This window comes from Piliocolobus tephrosceles, chromosome X (genome assembly GCF_002776525.5).
Source record: "Piliocolobus tephrosceles isolate RC106 chromosome X, ASM277652v3, whole genome shotgun sequence".
Classification (NCBI taxonomy): Eukaryota; Metazoa; Chordata; class Mammalia; order Primates; family Cercopithecidae; genus Piliocolobus; species Piliocolobus tephrosceles.
The window spans coordinates 41560279-41567549 of NC_045455.1; the positions used below are offsets into that span (position 1 = coordinate 41560279).

A 7271-nucleotide genomic window follows, 5' to 3' on the forward strand; every position below is an offset into this window, starting at 1 on the left:
GGAAGGAAGGAAGGAAGGAAGGAAGGAAGGAAGGAAGGAAGGAAGGAAGGGAGAGAGAGAAAGAAAGGGAAAGGAAAGGAAAAAAGAAAGAAAGAAAGAAAGAAGAGAGCGAGCAGATCAGAAAAAAATTCATCTATTAGAAGTAGCTATTCCAGATGGAGATGTAACATGAGATGAGCTGTTTTGTTATTACTGTTTCTGTATAATCCAATTATTTTAGTGAGTGATTCTGTTGTCTTATATCCTGAAGCTTTAACTTGAGAAGAGTAAGAATTTCATCCAAAGAGATCCAAATCGAGTTAGACAATATTTTGGATTCACGTCAATGTGTTTTTGTTTTATCTGTTTAAAATGCATTGCTGCCAAAGGATGAGTTTTCTACTGCTGCATGAAATTCTACCACAATCTTAGTGGCTTAAAACAGCACACATTAATTGTCTCACAGTTTCAGTGGGTCAGGAGCCCAGGCTTAGCTTAGTTCAGATTCTATCAAGACTGCAATCAAGACATTGGCCTAGATGTGTTCTCATTTGGATGCTTGACTGGGGAAGAATTAACTTTCACATTCATCCTGGTTCTTGGCAGAATTTATTAATACTTTCTTTCAGCTATATGACTGAGAGCCTCACTTCTTAATAGCTGCTGGCTGGCGACTGCACTTAAATCCTAGAAGTCATTCTGAAGCTCCATGTCACATGCTCTTTTCCATGGACATCTTACAACATCATTATTTGCTTCTTCAAAGCCAACAAGAGAAACTATACTACACAGTCTTCTGAGACAGAGTCTAATATAATGTAACATAATCATGAAAGTGGCATTCCATCATCTTTGCCATATTTAATGGATTAACACAAATCTGTTCCTACTCAAGGGGAGGAGTTTATATAACAGCATGACTCAAGAGGGGTCACCTCAAGGTGTGTCTCCCAAAATCAGAAATTTTCCTGAACATTTTAAAATTTACCTATTTATTATCTTCTCTGTGATGTAGAATATATGTCTTATGAGACCAGGACAATTCTGTTAAAATTGTTCTTTAAAAAAAACTACTTTTTATTAATAAAATCTAACCAGAGAAACTATTCAAATATTTGTTTTAAAAGTTACAGATGGAGTATCCTAGTGCACACGCCTTGCAAGCGACGGCGCCATGAGTCTGACTTCCAGTTCCAGCGTACGAGTTGAATGGATCGCAGCAGTTACCATTGCTGCTGGGACAGCTGCAATTGGTTATCTAGCTTACAAAAGACTTTATGTTAAAGATCATCGAAATAAAGCTATGATAAACCTTCACATCCAGAAAGACAACCCCAAGATAGTACATGCTTTTGACATGGAGGATTTGGGAGATAAAGCTGTGTACTGCCGTTGTTGGAGGTCCAAAAAGTTCCCATTCTATGATGGGGCTCACACAAAACATAACGAAGAGACTGGAGACAATGTGGGCCCTCTGATCATCAAGAAAAAAGAAACTTAAATGGACACTTTTGATGCTGCAAATCAGCTTGTTGTGAAGTTACCTGATTGTTTAATTAGAATGACTACCACCTCTGTCTAATTCACCTTCGCTGGGTTCTAAATGTGGTGTATTGCAAACTGCAGCTTTCACATTCATGGCATTTGTCTTGATGAAACATCGTGGTGCACATTTGTTTAAACAAAAAATAAAATAAAATAAAATAAAATAAAAGTTACAGATGAATTAACTACAAACACGTAAACTATACACAAAAGAGGCCTCATGGTTTATGAATTTTATAATTTTGTGTATTTTTTAATAGTGACTTCAATAACTTACTCTTAGTTGTCGACTTTGTCAGTTGTCTTGAGTTTCTAATAATCAGTCCCAACTAAATGTATTTAGTAATTCTATTAATTATGATATAACCTGAATAGATACAACAAAGAAATCAGTAACACGTTGACTTAAATAAGGCAGAAGTTTTTTCTCACACAACAGACTGGCCAGTATGAATTGGCAGGGTAGCTCACTTGAATAAAGTCATTCAATGACATAGGTTTTTTCCTATCTTCTAACCATGTCATATTTTCTTTGCCTGCTTGGCCAAAACAAAGGCATGTCCATTTTCAGAAAACAGGAAGGAGGAAAGAGCCAAAGACCAGGGCAGTAAGATCTGTTCACATCCCATTGACTCAAAAGCAGTTGTAGGTTGCACATAGCTGCAAGGAAGCAGCAATAATCACTAGCTGTATAGTTTTGAACCCGGGACAAGGGGAGAAATGGATTATAAAAAATAACTAGTAGCCCACAGTAATAGTAAAACAGCTTATCAGAGTTCCTGATTAAGATGAACAAATCAAATTACAGGTGCTCCCTGATGACTTGGATCATTGCATCACACCTGGAATGCACAACCATTGTAACACATCTAGAATACAAATGTAGGCCTCCTTTGAAAGGCATGTATTTGCTCTCTTACAAAATAAAATTAGTATAGGTTTTCCTGTATTCGCCTTACAATGTTGTTGTGATGAATAATCAGAAGATGATGTTTCTTCAGTATTGCCCTCTTGAGATTAATAGGCTGCCTCTAATATGATAGTTGCACTAAGTCATTATATGAGTAATGCAATTTTCCCTTTTGACAAATACAAGATTATTTTTCTCTAGAAAATGAAATAAAAATGTTGACACTCTTCTTTTTTTATAAAACTGTTAGGAATTCTCTTTTTGAATATTCATGGCTTTTAATTTTCAAATTCTTAATTTCCCAAATTGTACCTAATTGTGATTTACCAAAGTATTATGCTCTTGTTTTTACAAGTCTCATTTGGCTTGTTATAGGCAGTATAAGCAAGATTCTTTCTCTATGTGCAAAATGTTGTGTTGAACAAATTATCTCCTTTATAATACAAGTTTCTGGAAGAACTAAGCAAGAGATCTTCCCCCAGACATAGAAAAATATTATTATGATTATTATTTTCAATCTAAATATTTAACCACCCTAAATCATCTCTACATGTCTTAAGTGATAATTATAATAGTAAAATATTGTTTTCTCATATAGTGATTATACAATCCAAAGATTCCTGGCCCCATAAAAAGAGTATTTTAAGATATATAAAAGAGCAAAGGCGCTAAGTTTATGATTGTAGATGAAACATGGGTTACTGTACCTATACATTAGCTACAAACAAAGCAGAATTCTAAGAAGGGGGAGATGAGGCCAGGCACCGTGGCTCACATCTGCAATCCCAGCACTTTGGGAGTCCAAGGCCGGTGGATCACCTGAGGTCAGGAGTTCGAGACCAGCCTGACCAACATGGAGAAGCTCCGTCTCTATTAAAAATACAAAATTAGCTAGGCATGGTGGCGCATGCCTGTAATCCCAGCTACTCGGGAGGCTAAGTCAGGCGAATCGCTTGAACCCAGGAGGCAGAGGTTGCGATGAGCCGAGACCACGCCACTGCACTGCAACCTGGGCAACAAGAGTGAAACTCTCTGTCTAAAAAAAAAGGGAGGGGGTGCAGAAGATGAAAACAGACATCCAGCCACATGACACTTTAAAATCCACTGATGCTTAATCTGATCCTGATGCCCCTCCACTCATCATACACACAAAAACATACCAAGCTGCTTCTCACCTGGTTCTTTGCTCAAACAACCTTCCCTGTCTGGCTTGCTTTTGTATCCTCTCTTCTCCAAACCAGCTCGTACTCATTTTTAACACTCAGTTCAGCTGTTATCTCCTTTGGAGGTCTCACTGGGCCTCGCAGAATGGGTTGGGTCTCCCCACTACATACGTCTCTTATTACATTTCCTCTGACGTGTTGATCCCTTTTTGTATCTGCCTCCCCACTAGGCTGGAAACTCGTTGAAGACAGCCATGCATTTTATATAGATGCCTGATACATAGTGCACATTGAATAAATGTGTGTTGAAAAATAAATTAATGAATTAAAGAATATCATAATATCTACGATGGTATATAATGCTACATTATGAAATTTTAGGGATGCTAGATTAGGGGTCTAACTTATCCAAAATTATTTTCAACATTAATTAAAATAATTATTTCAGTGATCTGCGTAAAGGGGGAAAGAGTAAATTAATTTGTTTGCATCCATTGAAGTACAGGAAAAAGAAAAAAATTAGAGAGTAAGTTAATTTGATTAAGCATCTATTATGTACAGGCACTTTGCTGGCACAAATACATTTTCTCATCCATTCATTCATTCAACAAATATTCAGAGTGCCTACTATGTTCTAGCAACTATTTTAGGGATACATAGTAAACAGTGGGAAAAAAAGATAAACCCTGCATTCATGGAGCTTATATGGGAGACAAGAAGAAGTAGGCAGGAAGAGAATGAGATAGAAAGTAAACAAGAAATATAAGTAAAATATATGAAATAATGCTAAGAAGTATACCAGGAAACATGAATATGAAATGTCATAAGGGCTGAAATTTTAGATTACAGAGGCATGGAGAGCCTCACTGAGGAAACAAATTTGAGTAAATACCTAAATTAAGTGAAAGTGATGGCTGTGTATCTATCTGAAGGAAAACAAAAGATAGGGCAGGTAAGGCAAGAACTGAGAAAGTTATTTTAGTTTTATCAACATGGAGGTTATCATGATTTTTCAGTAGAGAGGCAGAGGTGAAAATCTGAAGTGGGTTCAAGATAGAATGGGAGGAGAGAATTTGGCAAAGGCAAGTCTAGTTTAATATTCTCAACAACTCTGTGAGGTAAGTAGTTGGAGTTCATTTATTGATGAAACTGAAGCTTGAACATGTTAAATAATTTGCAAAAGGCAGAGCCGGGATTCTAATTCAAGCCAAATCTACTTTCCCAAAAGCTCTCCAATTTATCAAATTGTTTTTGGCAATTGTGATCATCAATGTCAGCTCTACTGCATGATAAACAATTGTTTACTAATTGATACATAACTGATCATTATTTCAGAAAAAAATATGGTTAACTAGAAAGCCATTAAATGAATGACTACATGAAGACATGGACATTGGTTCCAACATTTGGTAAGGTACACAATTCAACAAAGAATAAGTGTCCTACACAAATACTTGCTCAACAATCTAATCAGATTACGAGGTATTCAGGCATCCTCCATGCAAAACATTAAAGTAGATTCTACCCATAAGATTAAGAGTCAGTCAGGCTTAGGACGTACTCTCTTTCAAACTAAGAGGAATTACAAATTACAGTATTATAATTAGACAGTTTTTTAGGTGCTTTTTTATGTTTTCATTCTTCAGGAGTGTGCGTGTGTGTGTGTGTGTATTTACTTTCCTGTAGATTAGATTGTTTTTCTGGTTTTAACGTACTTGTAATACTTAGAAAATGTGGCAAGGGGATCCAGTTTTACAAGGATGATATATATGGCAGAGATAAAGTAGAAGAATGTTTTTTGTTACAAAAAAATTTCAAACATAAAAAAAGGTAGACAGAATTGTATAACAAATTCCATGTGCAGCAACAGTTACTGGTTCATGACTAATTTTGTTTCTATCCTCACCTACCTCCCTCTTTCACTGTCAGATTATTTTGAAGTAAATAACAGACATCATATTACATCATCTGTGTATGTGTTGGTGTGAGGAGATTTAAAAATAAGTCACATGGCTTACTTACACAGTAAGAAGTTAAAAAACATTTAAATTCATCATCTTCATTTGGCAGTACCCAAGTTCAAGTTCTATAAGAATAATAGTATCTATGTTAGATGACCACATGGACTGAACAGATTCAATCTTGGAACATGCATGTTTTTAACTGCATTTTGATTTTTACTTCTAGGCCATAGTGTGGTTCTATGTTCAGTTCTTTCCTATTATGTTCCCCTGTTCTGGCCAGTTTTATCTTCTCATTCTCTTTCATTAATACCACATTCAAACTCCTGTTCATCTCTCTCAGGTCTAGAATACCACTGCCCTTCATTCAAAACCAACACCTCTCTTAAGTTTCAGCTCAAGTACAACGTCCTTCAAGAAGTCTTCCTGGAGTAGTTCGACTTCTCCATTTCTAAAATCCTATTGCTGTTTTAGTTTAAACTTCACCATTCAAGACTTTACTATATATAATCTCCTATGTTTGCTTTTCCAACTTGATAAGAAGCTCCTATATACCAAGAATTATAATTTATAATTGATTTATAGTTTAAACGTCATACCACCTGCAACAGAACTAGTTATGTAGCAAGTGTTCAATGAATATGTATTAATTTATTAATGGATTTGATGGATCCAAATATTTACTTGGGGCTGCAAATGTTGGGTTGAGTGAGTGTCTTAGCATGTAATATATTCATTTAAATGTTCTAATTGCTAAACTTCTCCTAAAGAGAAATTTACTAATAGCCTAGAGTTTGCTCTTACATTTTTAAAAATCAAGACTCTAATTTAAACTCTTCAAGATGTGAGATTTACCTAATCATGATAATACTCCTAACTTAGTTTTCTTTGGTATTTATTTTTGTGAAGTCTCTGAAAGTCATCTTTTTAAGAACTACCAGGAGCACTTGAATGGAAAACTGAATGTTCTCTCTTGTTTCAAGAGAGTTCATCACAAATGCTGAGCTGGGGACAGCCCCTAAAATAGCGCTACTCAATCTTTTTCATTTGTCTTGCAAGGCATTTGAAAATGGAATATTTTTATGTGCTGAACCAATTTGATTTCTCTATATGATTTGCCATTCATATTTTTTCTTTTTCCACTCAAGACTGTGATTTTAATAGTGATGATATGTAATGACAAACATGTGAATAAAAGTGATTTGAAATATATGTCATTATTATTCTTGACAGAAACAATATGCTGCTACGAAATTTTGGTATCAAAATTTACTCCATGATAGTATTAGGAAGAAAATAAACTCTCTATCTCGACTATTTATTAAACTATCTGGAGTAGGTTTTAACAACGTTCAGTGATGATCATTTCCTAGACTAGACACTTCTACATTGCAAATTCCTTTCAGGCATTTCAACTTTTGTTTAGCCTTTTATCCCCTGATAAAAGGAGATATTTGGCCGGGCGCGGTGGCTCAAGCCTGTAATCCCAGCACTTTGGGAGGCCGAGAAGGGTAGATCACGAGGTCAGGAAATCGAGACCATCCTGGCTAACACGGTGAAACCCCGTCTCTACTAAAAAAAATAAAAAAATAAAAAAAAAACTAGCCGGGCGAGGTGGTGGGCGCCTGTAGTCCCAGCTACTGGGGAGGCTGAGGCAGGAGAATGGCGTGAACCTGGGAGGCAGAGCTTGCAGTGAGCCTAGATCGCGCCACT

At 36.0% G+C, this 7271-nt stretch overlaps 1 pseudogene across 1 annotated transcript; it reads left to right on the top strand.

The window, feature by feature from the left end:
- Positions 1–1123: 1123 nt before the first annotated feature.
- Positions 1124–1678, top strand: LOC111521911 (annotated as a pseudogene). The gene has a single exon (XR_003306607.1). The product of XR_003306607.1 is annotated as a CDGSH iron-sulfur domain-containing protein 1 pseudogene (transcript).
- The last annotated feature ends 5593 nt before the right edge of the window (positions 1679–7271 follow it).